We start from the raw sequence: 16,954 nt of genomic DNA on the forward strand, positions 1-16,954 counted from the left end.
TCTGCACAGCACATATGATAGAGCTAGGGTTGTACTGCTAAAATATGTTCCATGTTTGGATTTGTCATATAGGAGCAATTTTAATACCCCTTGTTCCCCTGGAGTGAAATAAAAATGAGATTATAGTCCTGCAGAAGCTCAGCATTTCAATTCAAGTAAAGAGGAGAAGTGACCATTTAGGACAAAAGAGGACTGGAACATACTATAAAGATGTGAGCACATCATTCCAAAATCCAACTGGCACCCAAGATAGAATCAGTGCTAAGTCAAAAAAAATAAGACTCATCAAGAATAAGAAATAACACATCTATTTTCCCTTTCTCATTAGTTCTTCTACCTAAACTGTATTTTTGTAACAGTTTTTAAATAATGTATAGCCATCCCTCCCCCATAAATACTATACATATAAGTGTTGTGTACGTAGGCATATATATACCTGTACACACACAGGTCCAGATTGTGTTCTCAGTTACACTGGTGCAATCTTCAGAATAACTCAATTGCAACCAGTGGAGTTATTCCAGTTTGCACCATCATAAACTAGATTAGAACTTGATGTATCCATTTACATATAAAGTTCATAGGTGAAAAGTAAGATCATTAGAAGAAAATATAAACCTCTATTAGCTACAGGTATGGTGCATGAAAGCTGACACACCATATTCTGTAACCAATGTAAAAAGAAACATTCAGATCTTGTGAGTATCTGAAGTGGAACACAAACATACATAAAATTCAACAGGGGCACTGAGAGGCATCCCTTCTGAACTATATAGCATCAGATTATATAGCAAAAGTGGAACAAAGTTTCTTCCATTAGAATTTTGGTGCACTTCCACCCAAACTCACCAATGGTGTCACAACCACAGAGTTCCTCTGCCCCACCCTGCCCTAGAAAGCTCATTGGCTTCTCACACACACACTGCAACCCTGTCACCCAGCCTTGCCTCCCCAGACAACGTGAAACAAATGCTGAAGTACACTAATTTAAAGCAAAAAAGTAGACTATAAGGAGAGAATAATTGGTGTGCTGACATCTTCCAGGGGCACGGTTCTGTCTAATTATCAAATAAGAACTAGAGGAACACTCCTTTTTTCTTCAAATATATTTTATTGAGGTTTTCACAGAGAAAATCATATCACAAAGCTAAACATACAGTATGCACTGCAGAGTGCAGCAAACTCAGTGTTGCAATCACTGTGACTTTACTACAAGCCTCGCAATATTTGGTGTTTCCTTTAAGCCCTGGCTCTTGAAATCAAGTGATCAGGTGAGAAACTCAGGTTTGTTTGTTTTTTTTAAAAAGAAACACTTAACAGTTCTCATGGTTGCAAGAAAAAAACCCTTGAAAATATGAACTGAGTGCATCCTAAAGAGTTAAAAAAACCAAACCAACCAACCAACCCAAATGCAGAAGACACATAAAATGTTTAAGATTCTCCCATTCCTAACAACCAGGCAATGCAAAAAAAAAAAAAAAAAAAAAAAGGTGAAAAGTGAAGCGAAGAAGTCATTAAGCACCTCTGCCATTTCCACATTTTCTGTTATTGTCCCCCTCCTCTCTGCCCCCATTGAGTAACAAGCCTACCCTGTCCTTGGTCTTCCTCTTGCTTCTAATGTATTTGTAGAATGTTTTATTGTTACCCTTTATGTCTTTAGCTAGTTTGATCCCATTTTGAGCCTTGGCCTTTCTAATTTTGTCTCTACATACTTGTGTTGTTTCTATTCATCCTTTGTAATTTGACCTCGTTTCCACTTTTGTAGGACCCTTTTTTTTATTTTTAAATCATTGAAGATCTCCTGGTTAAGCCAGTGTGGTCTCTTGTCATATTTTCTATCTTTTCTACGCAGTGGGATAGTTTGTTCTTGTGCCCTTAATAATGTCTCTTTGAAAAACTGCCAGCTGTCTTCAATTGTTTTTCCCCTTAGATTTGCTTCCCATAAAATCTTATCTACCAAATCCCTGAGTTTGCTAAAGTTCTACTTTCTTGAAATCCATTGTCTTTATGTTCTCCCTCCTACCATTCCTTAGAATCATCCACCATTTCATGATCACTTTCATCGAAGGTGCCTTCTACTTTCAGATTCTCAATCGGTTCCATTCTCAACATGATTTGCTGGGGAAGAGTCAATGTGTTTTTTGCAAAGGGAAATCATGCCTCACCAATCCATTAAAATTCTTTGCAGGGATCAACAAACATGGACGAGGGTGATCCAATAGTGTACTTGGAATTTCAGAAAGTCTTAGATAAAGTCCCTCACCAAAGGCTCTTAAGCAAAAAAAAAAAAAAAAAAAAAAAAAAAAAAAAAAAAAGCAGTCATGGTATGAGAGGGATGGTCCTTTCATGGATCAGTAACTGGTTAAAAGGCATAAAAGGCAGGATACACCGGGCTGGAATAAACAGTCAGTTTTCAGAAGGGAGAAAGGTAAATAGTGGGGATCTGTACTGGGACCAGGTGTTGTTCAACATATTCATAAACAATCTCCAGGGCAGTCCCTATCTATTTTGGGACCCTATGCGGCCCCCCTCCCTTCGGGGGGGATGGGACTCTGCCCCAGGCCTCTGTGGGGAGAGGCTGTGTCCACTTCCAGTGGGAAGTGGAGTGACCCAGCCCCAGCCTGCTCTGTTCCCCTGGTTCCCAGGTTTGGGAGGGCAGGGGTGAACCAGCCCCCAGCACTTGCCAGCAATATGACTTGGAGCCAGAGGAGCGGATCTGGCTGGGGCCGGGTCACTCTACTTACCAGCGAGGGCGGGCCCAACTGCTTCTGGAGTCCTCAGGGGAAGGGCTGAAGTGGGGACGGAGCTGAGATGGGAAGAGGCAGGGCAGGGGTGGAGCAGGGATGGGGCTAGGAGGAAGGGCTGGAGTGGAGGTGGGGCTGGGGCTGCGGCAGAGCAGGGGCACAGATCACGGGGAAGAGGCAGGCAGGGACTGGAGCAGAATGCAGCTGCATAGGGCACCAGGAAATTTCCTGGTGCCGTACGCAGCTGCGTACTTTGCGTATGGGTAAGGACGTCCCTGACGATCTGGAAAAAAAGAGGTAAACAGTGAGGTGGCAAAATTTGCAGATTATACAAAATTACTTAAAATAGTTAATTCCAAAGCTGTGAAGAGTTACAAAGGGATCTCACAAAACTGGGTAAGTGAGCAATCAAATGGCAAAAGAAATTCAATGTTGATAAATGCAAAGTAATGTACATTGGAAAAGATAATCCCAAATATACATACAAAATGATGGGGTCTAAATTAGCTGTTTTACTCAAGAAAGAGATCTTGGAGTCATTGTGGATCATTCTCTGAAAACATCCACTCAATGTGCAGCAGCAGTCAAAAAGGCAAACAGAATGCTGGAAATCATTAAGAGAAGGATAGATAATAAAACAGAAAATATCATAATAAATCCATGGTAGGCCTGCATCTTGAATTCTTTCTGCAGTTCTGGTTGCCCAGTCTCAAAAAAAGATATATTAGAATTGGAAAAGGTACAGAGAATGGCAACAAAAATGATTAGGGGTATGGAACAGTTCCCATATAAGGAGAGATTAAAAAGACTGGGACTTTTCAGCCTGGAAAAGAGATGACTATGAGGAGATATGATAGAGCTCTATACTCTCATAAATGGTGTAGAGCAGTGGTTTTCAAACTGAAGTATGCAAGCTCTCATCGGGGGATATGCGAGAAAAATTCTGTAATGGTGGACAATACATTTTATTTAGTACAAAAGTTTTCAAACTGTGGAGTGCCCCCTGTAGAAAGGGCATGGAGGAACATTGGTGAGAGGCAAGCAGCAACACCTGACAGCTTGGGCAAATGCTGCATGGTGGAGCTTGATGAGGGAGTGCCACCTCCACCCCTTGACTCACCTGAGCAGGCCACCCAGCCTGCCCAGGTTGGGGAGGTACAACCAAAAATTGTAACTCAAGGGGGGGCCTGAGGTCATTTTGAACTCAGGTGAGTCAAAGGTAGAGATAACACTCCCTCCCCGAGCTGCCTGGCATCACCCCTCGCCATTCTTCATGAACATTCCTTCACAAATAATGAGGGGTTCTCTATCACCAGTAACATCTGTTCTTTTCCTTGCTGGGTAGTCTTATCAGATACACACTTAGAATACTTTTAAATGTTCAAGTAGACTGAATTTTTTCTGCTTCTATTTATTTACTTTGGATATATTCATATTAAACTATTACTTTATGACCAATAATGTGTTTGCTAATATCATGCTCCCAGATAAAAAGTAATCACAAGCCTGGAGTGAAATCCACACTCCACAGAAGTCAATTGCAAAACTCTAATTGATTTCAGTGGGGTCAGGATTTCATCCCTTCTGCTTCAAGGGTGTAAAGAGATTGCCACAAGGGTCTACAGATAATAGTCCATCAATACATATACACTATTATGAAAACTAGCTAGGTGACTTGTTGCATAGTTTTAGCTTCCTCTGAAGCATTACTGGAAGCTGGAAAGCAGATGCAATGGGCCAAAGCTATGACCTAGGCTTACAAACCATATAGTCTGTTCTGGACTTTGAGACTCCCACAATTTCTTCTACTCTCTTCTTGTGCCTTTCTCCAACTGTAGGGCCAACTGCAATCTGAATTTTCATATACTATGTCTACTATACTGTAAAACTTTTCACATATAATATAGAAAGAAAAAACAGATTAACCCTGGGTTTGAGACTTTGAGACATTTCAAATTAACAAGTTAACTGTCCTACTCTACAGCTTTTTTCATTCCCAAGGAACATGCTTCCCTAACATGTTATGTTGACTTGCGGGATGGCTGTGAAATTTCATAAATGTATAGCAAGATACATCACAGTTTGTAGAGATATTGTGTGTTGAAAGGGCTAAAGGGTTTCATGGGATATGAGTGTTCATGTTTCAGGATGGAACACAACTACTAACTGCCTGGAGTTAGGAAGAAACTTGCCTCAGATACAGTAATGCTTAAATGTCCTTTATAGTGGACTTAATGTGCTCCCCTGAAGCATCTGGTACCCTCCACTATGCGTAACAGTGTGTCTGACTTTACCATTCCACTGATTCAACATGGGAAATCTGGACTAGGACCCCATTGTGCTAGGTACTGTACAAAGTCAGAACCCACATGGTGGTTTTTGCCCAAAAGAGTTTATTTTACCTCCTCTTGTCTATCATCTGCAGTCATGGTATTTTGACCATTTTCTTGAGTTCATATGTAAATAATTGGGCCATCTTATAGTATTCATTTTTGTAATGGTCACTAGGAAGGAGGTTTGGCATATTGCACCGAAGTGTGTGTGTGTGATTTTATTTCAAACTATTTTTTTAAACAAGTAGGATGAAGATTGAAATAAAATTCAATATTCAACAAAAAAGCAGTCTTTAAACAAACATTAAAATCTATAAAAAAAAGTATCACTACACAGAAAAAATCTTATTCCTTCATTTGAAGCAGATGTGAAATTTCTAATACACCAGCTGACATCTCAGAAGTACAATATAAAGTAAGTGCGAATGTTGTCTAGTGGCTTGGGCTGACTAGAAATCAAGATTCTTGGTTTCCATTTCAGATTCTGCCTGTAGCTCATTCAGTGACATTGGGTATGCTATTTAAACGGTCTGGGCCAGATTCTCTGCTGGTGTAAATTGGCATACCTCCACCAAAGTAAAAAGATTTCTCTGCTGAGGATCTGACACTCTGAGTCTCAGATTCTCCATCTGTAAAATGGGGTAAAAATACTTCCCTACCAATTTCAAAACTTATTGAGTGCTCTGAGATACTCAGATGAAAGGTGCTGTTGCAGTGTTTTTATTATATAATAGTCACAATTAAAGGGTAAGCATTTCACAGCTGTGACCACACAGCGACAGCTAAGATATCAAACTATTTCCTTGTACTGACCATAAAACATAACTGTGCCACTTTGTGGCAAGTGTTGGCTGACAATGAGTGACTTCTGTATATTAAGGATAACTATGCAATTTAGACAACAGTGGGCCAAATTCTCTTCCATTTCTCCAGATGTCCATTTTTTTACAGGAATGAAGTGAGGGGGAGTAAAGATGTCTTTAAGACACCTTTGGTCTTTGCCATATTTTTGGCACACCTTCTGGCACAAGTTAGAACAGCCTCAGGAATTCTGTAACCTATTTCAACTCCAATGGCCCTCCTTAATTTTGGTAGTTGAGGACAGCTGGAGCATGTATGCTCTGATCATTTACCCTACTTCCCCAAACAGCCCATGGTACTACAGCTACACCAGGAGATTTAAACGAAGGGTTGATGTGGAGCTGTTTTGACAGCTCTGTGTCACCAAGGGTATTCTCTAGGGGCTGTTTCTGCCAGTTATGTGTCCTCTTTACACCACTGGCATGACGTAAAGGGCAAGAGAAAAATGCAGAATCTGGTCCACAGTCTATAGTCTTAGAGAGGCTCTAAGGTACTCACTCTCCTACACATAATTTTATTTTAATTTTCTTTGTTTTGTTGGTGTTGTTGCACACAATATTCTTTTGCCATTATTTTAAGGGAAGATATAATGAATCCACAAGACAGGAATAAAACTTGTAGAAAATGCAAGTGATATGTGCATTCCTCAGAAAGATTAGATTAGGGCATCACGTCAAGCTTTTCAATGTATGCTTCACAATGATCTGCAGCATTATGTCTAGAGTTCAAAACTACCTGTCCAACTGTAAAGCTTAAGTAACCAATCATTCCACCAATTTATATGCCTTTAAGTTAGCACTATGTTGACTCTTAAAATATTTTCACTCTTTAATGTAAACTTTTCAGACAAAAGTCTCTTAGAGAACAGGGACACTACACAACCAAAATGGAAAGAGGTTATCTTTTTGTTTTTTAGTTTCACCTGTTTAAGTACAGCCGATGCTGCTCAGATGCCAGCATCACTGTCGGCTGAGCAGTAGCCTGCTTACTAAACTTTTAGCAACTTGTAGTTAAAAGCACATTGTGATGTCATTTACCTAATGTGAGGTACCAGTGCAAGGTTGCATTGCTCAGGCTCTGCTATTGATGTGCTTGTGAGTTTGAGCAGCCACTAAGGACCAGCTGGGAGGTAAGCGCATATGAACTTTTGAAAATCCTGCTAGACACCTATCTACACCTTTAGGAGCCCAAATAAAATCAGGCCCTAAGGCCAAAGTTTCATACTGGAGGCCCAGATCCTGTATCAAAGAATCTTAGAGTTAGATATCCAAACACCTTTGAGGATCTGGGCCTAAATGCCTAAGATTAGGCCCCGATTCCATAATTAGGCATTTAAACAAGAGTAGTTTGATTTTCAAACTGTAGGCATCCAGGTTTGAAAATTATGTCCTTAATGTCTCTATTTCTCAATTCACTCATCCATAAAATGGATAAACCTACTAATCTGTATTATTATTATTGTTGCATTCTACTTAGCAATATTTCTCTTAGGTCTGGGTGCTAAAGATAACAGTATCTAAGTCCTCACCATTCAACACAGCATAAAACAAAACAGAATGGTCTGTTAAGATCATATTTTCCTTTATAATTGATCAACTAGATATTTCAGATACCTAAATGAATCAGCAATAAATCAGAGATTTAAAATTAATTATTATTAATTATTATTATAAGAAGAAAAAGAGCGTTCTATGGAGATCAAAGAGAACAGTCAAAAACCTGAGCTGATATATTTATTACAGCTGAATATGTTAGGCCAAAAACATAAAATGAAACGGGTTTGTTTCTTAGTGGACAGTTAGGGCCTTGGAATACATTGATGGGGACCTTACTACTATAATAGGTAAAGAGGTAGATTAGATTAGATCAGATCAGATTTTTGTTTAAAGAAAACATCTACACTGAATCACAATTGTTACCAAGGTATTTTGATGGTCTAGGCTTTCAGAAATCCTAGTAAGATTCAAGTATAGGTCCCTTTGAAATACAATATATCTGATAGATTAAATTAGGTAGATCCTGTTCAATTCCTTTTCTGTAATTCACAAAAATATGTAAATCTGTCACGTTGCATACAGAGTAACTGATGCCTTTTCAACAAAATAGCACTCATTGCAACCTTTATTCCAGCTACAGGAGCATATTATTAGTTATTTTAGACAGTATTGAAGAAGTTTCTAGCTTAATCTAATGCATCCTCTGGGTCATAGCTGAATAAGTAGCATTTATGAAAAGTAATTTTCGGCTACTGTCATATCATTACAAGCTGGGTTCATATTTATAATATATATAAAATGGGATTACCATTTCAATGTGAAGTCCAGAAAAAATTGAATTTGTTATTAGAAAAGGCCTTACACTTTCTAATCACACTAGCAGAATGAGAAACTTTTTTGAAGTTTTAGATGCAAACTATCATCTGGATGAGTATGATTAAGTCCCAGTAAGATTAACAGGACTTGTGCGTATGTGCCAATGGAACATATGCACTCACTGGTACATATACTCTGACAAATAATTGTTTAAGTATCATACACAATAAGCGATACATTTTTAATTTGGAATCATGGAATGTAATGGGCTATGTGCCGTTACAAGATTTAAAGTTAATGCAAATATTTTAAGAAACAGGTTCTGCATATTTCATTTTGTACCAATGTCTCATTTAACATTGTGATTTTTAAAAAGGATAGTAAGAAGGGATGACAGCTGCCATTGCTTAATTTTTTGATACATCATCATTCTACTCATCTCTGAAAGTGATGTACATATCTTCTGTAGCTGTGATGGGAGGTTCCTAGCAAAGCAAGTGTTTCACGTATATTTAAAAAAATATGAATACAAGATTGTCATGAGTCCACAGCCTGGAGTTTTGGGCAGCAAGCCACCCCATTTTCATCAGCTATCAGTTGTTTTCAGGTGGAAGAGGAAGTGTTCATTCCTTGCCTGACTGAGAACAGCTGAGTCAGACATAAAGGACAAGGAAATGTAAGGTCAACAAAACAGCTTTGTGAGCTTCATGCAGGAAGGAAGAAACAATCTTCAGGACTCCATTGCCCTGTTAACAAGGTTGGAGAAAAGGCAAAGGAAGATGGGCATATTTGGGTCTAATTAGTCTGAACAGGGAGGGAGAGAAAGGAAAAGGAGCAAGAATCTCTTTCTCCTTCACAGCATTTGGCTGGGGAGGAGCAGCTTTCTGGCCAACAATCACCCTGGAAGTTCTAAACAGATATGGGGAAGATGAGACAAAAGTAGGGAAATGAGGGAGTAAAAGGGTGATTAAGAAGAGAGGTTTCACAAGTCTTGATTAAAAATATAATGAAATAATAAGAATCAGAATACATTAACAATTTGGAGAAAATGAGAAAAGGAAACAACAGATAGTGGGGGGAGGAGGAGTAAGAAGCTGAAGAAAAAGTGAAAGAAAAGATTAAGGAGAGTTAGTCTAATACACTCTTTAGCTGTGTGAGGGGAAGAAGGATCATTGAGAGTGTTTCACACTTTGCTACTCCCAGTTCTCAAGACCAGCCATCTGAAAGAGACATTATTTCACATCCCATAAATTATTCAGCCCTAGAACCCAACTAACCTAGACAAATTTCTCAGAAGGTTTTGTGCTCAAAGACTGAAAAGAGTACTCCACTTCCTCCTGTCAACCAATGGCAGTTGTGTTATTGGAAATTACAGGCTTCATAATTATAGCCCTTCCTTTCTGCTGCTGACAACTATAGGACAGTGTATGTGTGTTTAGGTATGCTCATGATCCAGTGACTTCACCAGCAGCCCTAAGTGCGCCTCAGAGTGGAGAATTTGGCCCTGTTTAATTTGCTGCTTATGTTGGAACATCTAACATGAATTCCATACGATCTTTCACTTACAACAAGCTCCTCTAACGTGGCTTAGAAAAACTAAAAATACACTATTGGATGTTGAAAACCCTTTAATAAATGGCTGGCTGGACACAAAATTATAGATAGTCTAAGACTTAGCAAAGGAGAGAATTTTTAAAAAAAAATGCAAAAGGGAAAAACCTTTAATCGGATTTTTATAGAGTTAGAGTATGTAATGCTGAGTTCTACCTGTAAAGTGCTGAGCACCCATCAAGTTAATGAGGTATCAGGGAGCTAAGCAACCAGTACTCAACATCTTACAGGAATGGGCCCTAAATAGCATGGGCCAGATCCCCAGCTGGCATAAATTGTCATAGTTCCCCTGATGTCAATGGGGCTCTGACAATTTACAGGGGCTGAGGATAAATCTTTCTTAAACATGCTCAGCCCAATAAAATAATACATTTCATTACTGTTATATTTGGAGTTCTGTCGTTGTAGTTAAAGAGAAAATAATTCATATTTTTTTCTTTCAAAAACAGTTCTCTTTGAATTAAGATCTGATTGGTGGGGAGAGGGAAGCTGGAGAAATGTAACTTATCAAAATCATTACCTCAAAGTAACAGAAAATATAACTACTCAATTATTGCATACATTTGGTGGGGAAAATACAAAAGGTTCGCTTAAATTTTAAATAGGGCTCTGTGATTCTGAACTGTATATTGAAGGAAGAAAAGAACTGAAATGATAAAAGTTATCTTTAGTGAAAATTTCACATTAGCGCTGAAAAAAACAAAACATGGAAGATATTTCTTAGCCATGCATCAATTAGTAATAATCATGTTGGTTCTTTTTTAATTTAATAAGAAAACTGTTTTCAAGAGAAAGAATTAAGTGATGTGACTATTTATTCAATTGTCTCAGTACTCAATGCAGGACTTAAGTATCTGCAATTTTCAAGGTGTTTTGAAATTTCTATTAATTTGTTGAAGGTTTTGTAGCTCAATAAAAAGACACTTTAATCAGTTATTAGTGAATCACAGCTGCATGCACCTTTAATTCAAACACAATAAATAAATGCAAATTGAAATGCACACACTTTCACAACTATCCTTTACCATTGCCAGAAGGTGGAAGGAAGCAATTGATGTTTTGGGAAATGGATATGTTTACCATTACTTTCCTAAATTGGTTAACACACCTGTGCTCTAGTAGGCAAAAGCTGCGAACTACTGATGAACACCAGTTTTGGGGGTGGGAAGGAATTGCAAACCACAATTTGACAATGGGGTGTGGGCTTTCCCTTTACCTGAAGAACATATGGTTCTTGGTAGCAGTTTTTGTAAACTTTACGAAGCCAAAAATTGTTGGGCTATTGCCAAGATGTGACTGTATTTCTTTGTTACCCACTTAATTAGGGAGACATTTTCTGTTTTGTTGAGACATAAGACTGGTGTGCATTTCAGCCTTGCTGAAGGCACTCCTGGCTAGGCCTCAAACTTCTCCAAGACCACTGTTCTGTTGGGGTATCTGAGGCTTAGGAATTGAATCTCATTTATCCTTTGGTTTGTATTGGTGCTGATGCAGTGGAGCTTGAATGAGACATAAAGGGGTAAATTTACAAAGGTATTTAGGTGCCTAAAGATACATAAGTGCCTGGTAGGATTTACAAAAGAGTCTAGCCAAATTAAGCATCTAATTCCAATTGAAGCCAATGGCTATTAGGCACCTAACCTGCATAGGTGCTTTATTAAATCTCACTAAGGTCTATCTGCATCTTTAGGTGTCTATTTACCTTTGTAAAGCTGCCCCAAAGTGCAACAAACTGAACTAGTTTTCTGCCAGGTAACAGACAAAAGTTCCTGAGAACTGGTTAATAAAAGGCAAGACCTATGTTTAAACCAAAACTGAACTGTCATGCAGATTTTATTCACTAGCCTCTCAATGGCAGGTTCAGTTATTAGAATATTGTAGCCTGCATTTTAAAATAAACATACACAAGTAAAATGACACACTGATCACTACACACTAGTATATTGAAAACAACTTTCTGAATAATATTTTGAATGTCAGCGGGGTGAAAGTAGAAATAGGGACTTACCGGTAGGGGGCTGGGTTGGTGTCAGCTCTGGCCCACGGAAGGGGCGGGGCCCCAGGTGGAAGGGGCAGGGATGGGGGGGGCGGTCAGAGCCAGCCCCAGCCTGCCCTGTACTGATCAATGTCCTCTCCCCCGCCGGGGTAGCAGCAGCAGCCGCCGAGGGCTCCAGCAGCAGTTTAAAGGACCGGGGTCGTAGAGGCAGCGCGAGCCTCAGGCCCTTTAAATAGCCCCCAGAGTCCCGCCGCTACTCCAGGGCTCTGGCAGCGGACTCTGGCAGCAACTTAAAGGGCCTGGGGCTCCAGCCGCTGCTTCCCCAGGCCCTTTAAATTGCTGCCTGGGGAAGCCAGGCCGCTCGGTACAGTGCACCAGCTCTTGCTGGTACACCATACCGGGGCATACCAGCTTACTTTCACCTCGAAATGTCAGTAACTAAATCAACAGGTAATAACCCACACAATAATCATGCATTTCAAACTTCAAAGAATGTTGCCACAATAGTTCAAAATCAATAGATGAAACATTTTGATATCTAGTGTGATACATCCTTAAAAGGATTCATACTAGATTCAGATTTGGCCAGATTGCTAAATAAGTTAGCTGTGAAACACTATTTGCAAAATATACACACAATTACACAGCAGGTGCACTTAGAAAGTTCATATTCCACTTCTAGACATATTACAGGTTCCAAAAGGAGTTTTCATTTCAAGTCCAGGGCATATTGCTGGAGTCAGCAACGTCTCTAAAACCGGAATGAACTTTTTACTATGTCTGATTTGGGTATACTATGACAGTGGTTGCATATAAAACTATCAGGTACCTCCACATATAAACAGCCAATTCTATCCATATATGCACTTGTTTTCACATGAAATCACTGTAAATTAGATACACATTTCATGTATGCAATTAAACGCAGAAAATCTGTCCTTCTCCTAGAATGATTTTTTAAATTAACATTGTTTATGAAAGGGGCCATCGTTCATGTTGGTTTCTTCTAAAGTGTTTGTGCATCTTTGACTTTTACATTTAAATAGTCTACAAACAGACTGCAATGTTGGTGCAGAGGTGCTTTTCCAGACTAGCTGATCTAATTCTGAACATTGTCAGCAAGACTGAAACAATTTCTAATATAAAAAGGATCTGCAGTTTTCTGACATGTACTGTCTGTGAGAGAAACCAAATGTTTTTGACTACAACGGTAGAGCTTCTGATTATGAATGAGATCCTGGCAAACAAGTAAAATTGATATAATGTATGTAATCCCATTAGGTACATCCTTGGTATCACCAGCTTAGGCAGCGTCTTGAGAGCAACCTCTTGTCAGCTGGCAGAAGAATGTCCACAAATTATTCAAATATATCAGGATGATCTGAGAACAGAATTGCAATTCAGTGCTGCCAGGGTGCTAGAAGCTTGGAATAATAGATGCTGCAGTAGTTTTTAATCCCTTGCCAGTGGTAGCAAGCAATAGCTCATTTTCTGGCCATCAGACATAGTCAAATAAAGTTGGGAAAGATGGAATAAAGCTTACAGGAGGGCACAGTTATGCTGAATAGGCCTTATAGAACCTGGCCTGCTGGTCAGATGGACATCAGACTATCCTTTTTTGGGCCAAGGGGCACCAATGTGGGCCAGAACTTGATGGCCTGTTGGGACCCTTTTGTGTCCCAAGGAGCCCCCTTTCCTCCTCACCTCCAATGGATGATCAAGAACTTTCTGGCCAACGAGAGGGAAGGGATGATCAGAATCTTATAATCTATATGGGGATTTTCCAGGTGTTTAAGTGAGTGTCCAATATGGCCAAGATTACCTCAGGGATACTTCTATAGTGCTGATCTGAGAAATGGAGAAAAAGAAGATGAAATCTATGAGAGAGGCTGCCCAAGGAGGACATCCCTTTTGTTCTGATCTCCACATAGAGAGTTTAGTAGGCCAAAGTGGATTGTGCAAGTTCAGTGTGCCAAAAGATGTGTGTACCAGTCACAGGCCCCATTTAATGAGGGTGACACATATATACCAAAGAGACAAGTTTGGCACAAAGTACGGCACTGTTTAAATAAAGAAATGTGGGTCTTACATACAATACAAAAGAGTAATGCATATTTATTTCTCCTTTTTAAAATCTTTTGCAAAATGGTTATTTAATCAAAAATATTTACCTTGCACCCATCCTGTAGTTCTTACTCAGTCAATGGCAGTTTTAAGTAAATATGATGGAATTTGACTTTTTCCAAACTCAGGACCTTTATGAGACCCAAAAGGCACTGAAAGAGAGTCCACGTAGAATACACAATGAGAAATGAGCTATGGCTAAGTATGAGTGTAGCAGAAAAGTAGCAGTTCCATATTACCACATATGGATAACTCTTAATAAAAAGGCTTTGTATCTGTGAATTTTTTACTCACTGGTGTGGCAACATGCTGGAGAAAACACATATGCGATGGCTGGTATAGGTGTACTGTATATCTGATGGAAAACAGTGTTGCGTGAGCATATATGAGAAGATTATTTCTGGCACTTTGTGCCACTTTTGCACTCTCATACCGAGTGGTGATATATTAAAAGTAACTAGGACAGAGTATTATATTGATCTCCATCACTAGGATGTTAACGTTACTAGATGTATTACTCAAGAACTTACTGCAAATGGGCAGCAGTCAACAAATTGGGGTTCCAAATACTATCCTTCATTGTGCACATAATGCCCATTGTCACTAATGGAAATCAAGCGCATATATCAACTGAGAAAAGATACCTCTGTTATTCTGATCATTTAATATGACCATGGCCAGGGCTCTCCTAAAGACCAAAGTCTGTTTTTCCCTTGCTCCATAGATGGAACTTCCATTAATGTCAATCGGTTTTCAATATGCTGAATGAGGAGAGAAGAAACCCTTAAAGTCTTAAGCAATATTCATAAACACATTTTTGAGGCATAGAAGCACAAAAACACTAATAAACATGTACAACCCTTTTTTATATTATTATTATTATTATTATTTGGAGAAAAAATGAAGGCTAAATCATTCCAACAATGAGAACTTAAAGGCTGACTTTCCACAGCAAGTTATTTACAGTCAAGTTCTTAAACTTCTACAAAGAGTGGTTTACAATGGCAACTGAGGCAATCTCACCTTTAAATACAGCATCGCAAACTGAAGCACTACAGTATTATAATAATGAAACTCAGGAACAAAAGAAACACCCCAAATTTAAAATAACCAAGATTCAGATCTTCAACAGAAAATAAAGAGAGAGAAAAAGAAGAGACGAAAAGAAAAGCCCTAACTTGCCAAGATAGTATAATTAAGGCCCTACTTGAATTGCAAAAATGATTGTCGAAATTGCAGCTGTGTTGTGAACAAACCATGGAAAATTGCAGAAAAGTAATAATGGACCTCATTATTTGGTAATGTGGTAATGAAGTCCATTATTACTTTTCCATGATTTTCCACTGTTGACCGCCCGGGGCTCCGACTGACAGCCTCGCCCATGATGGGGCTCCCACTGTCAAAATTGCGGTGAATACCTAATATTGTGCAATATGCAATTCTGCAATATCACAAGTTGAGCAGGGCCTTAAATATAATGCAAATTTTAGCTGAATAAAATCTACTGAATATTTATCATATTTCTATGTGAATATATTTGTTACAAACAAAAGTATCTGCATCAAACAAAAATAAATAAAATCAAAGGTTCATTTTTAAAAATGTCTTCTCATCAACTCAAGTTCACTGTTTGAGCATCTAATTTATGATTAGATATGAACTAATTTAATTAAGTCAGAATCCAAGATACTTTCCACAATATGTACTTGACATGGCTTTATAATGAATACCTCCCCCCTTTTTTTTTGCATTTGTATTATTTCCATTGATGTTCTTTATATAAAGAAATTGGGGGAAGATCAATTTCCAGATCTTTTAGTGTTGTATTTTTCACGATATCTGTCATTCATATGATTTACATGAAGCAGTAAGAATGTCCAATCTCCAAAGTTTGGGGTTCAACTTCAGTTCTGAAAATGGGCAAAGGCCATGGGCAAATGGGAACTTCAAGGAACCACTAGAAAAATATGCAGACCATTTCTCCTCCCGTTTCCTCTCCTGAAACATTCTTTTCCCTAGTAATCAGTCTTCTGCTAGTTTTACTCGTGGTGTTCATTAATATAAAGATAACCACAGCAAATATTTCTATGACTATTTTCCACAAGCATTCTGAAAGTAACTTACAGTATTGTGTGAGTGTATGAACTTAGGTGTGAATTCCAAAGTTTTTATTGGTGTTGAAGTTCACACAGTGTTTATGGCTTTAATGTAAATTTAACTAATTTAATTTAATACCCAAAAAATACACAACTTACTATAACTGGCTTGGGGAAAAAAACCTGGAGAAACAAACATTAATTTACTTTTCATATGCAGCATTTTTGCATACTCCCTTTGCTCTTAAAGCTGCATTTTATTCAGGCTTTATTTTAATATTTTTAAAAAGCCAAGAAAAACTAACAAAAAACTCCTGCCCACCGTGCTCTGGAAAAAAAAATAGCTCAAGGAATCCAGAACTTTAAGAATAAAATGTATTTTATACAATTAGAACACTGACAGTTGAGCCAAAATTACTTCAGCTGTCGGACAGTGAAAATACATTGTGTGTGAGAGTGTATGTATTTTGCCCAGGCTTTAGTGTTTTAGCCATTTTCACGTAAAACATATATTATTCTTATAGTGGTAGATTACTTGAATCAATTCCGCCTCAATCCTAGAATGCACTGAACAGCAGTTTTTAGGAGTTTACATTTAAGTCTGCATTTTCAAAAGGACTCACTTTTTTTTTATTAGCGCTTGACTTGATATTGACAATTCTTCCCAAATGATTCACTCTGTGCACTAGAATTGTCTTGCTATTTAAAGTACACTGGATTATTTACCACAAATCATGGATTTTCAACCTGGGTTGTGAACTAGGATTGCCATCCCTCCAGGATTGTCCTGGAGTCTCCAGGAATTAAAGATTATGTCACGTGATGAAACCGCCAGGAATACATCCAACCAAAATTGACAACCCTATTGTGAACAGAT

General features: G+C 38.5%; 1 long non-coding RNA gene across 11 annotated transcripts in view; it reads right to left on the bottom strand.

Annotated features, from left to right (window-relative positions):
• Positions 1-16,954, bottom strand: part of LOC115659560 — a 489,657-nt gene that overhangs the window by 134,101 nt on the left and 338,602 nt on the right. The gene's annotated exons all lie outside the window — the stretch shown is intronic.

The sequence above is a fragment of the Gopherus evgoodei genome, chromosome 1 (genome assembly GCF_007399415.2).
Source record: "Gopherus evgoodei ecotype Sinaloan lineage chromosome 1, rGopEvg1_v1.p, whole genome shotgun sequence".
NCBI classification, from domain to species: Eukaryota; Metazoa; Chordata; order Testudines; family Testudinidae; genus Gopherus; species Gopherus evgoodei.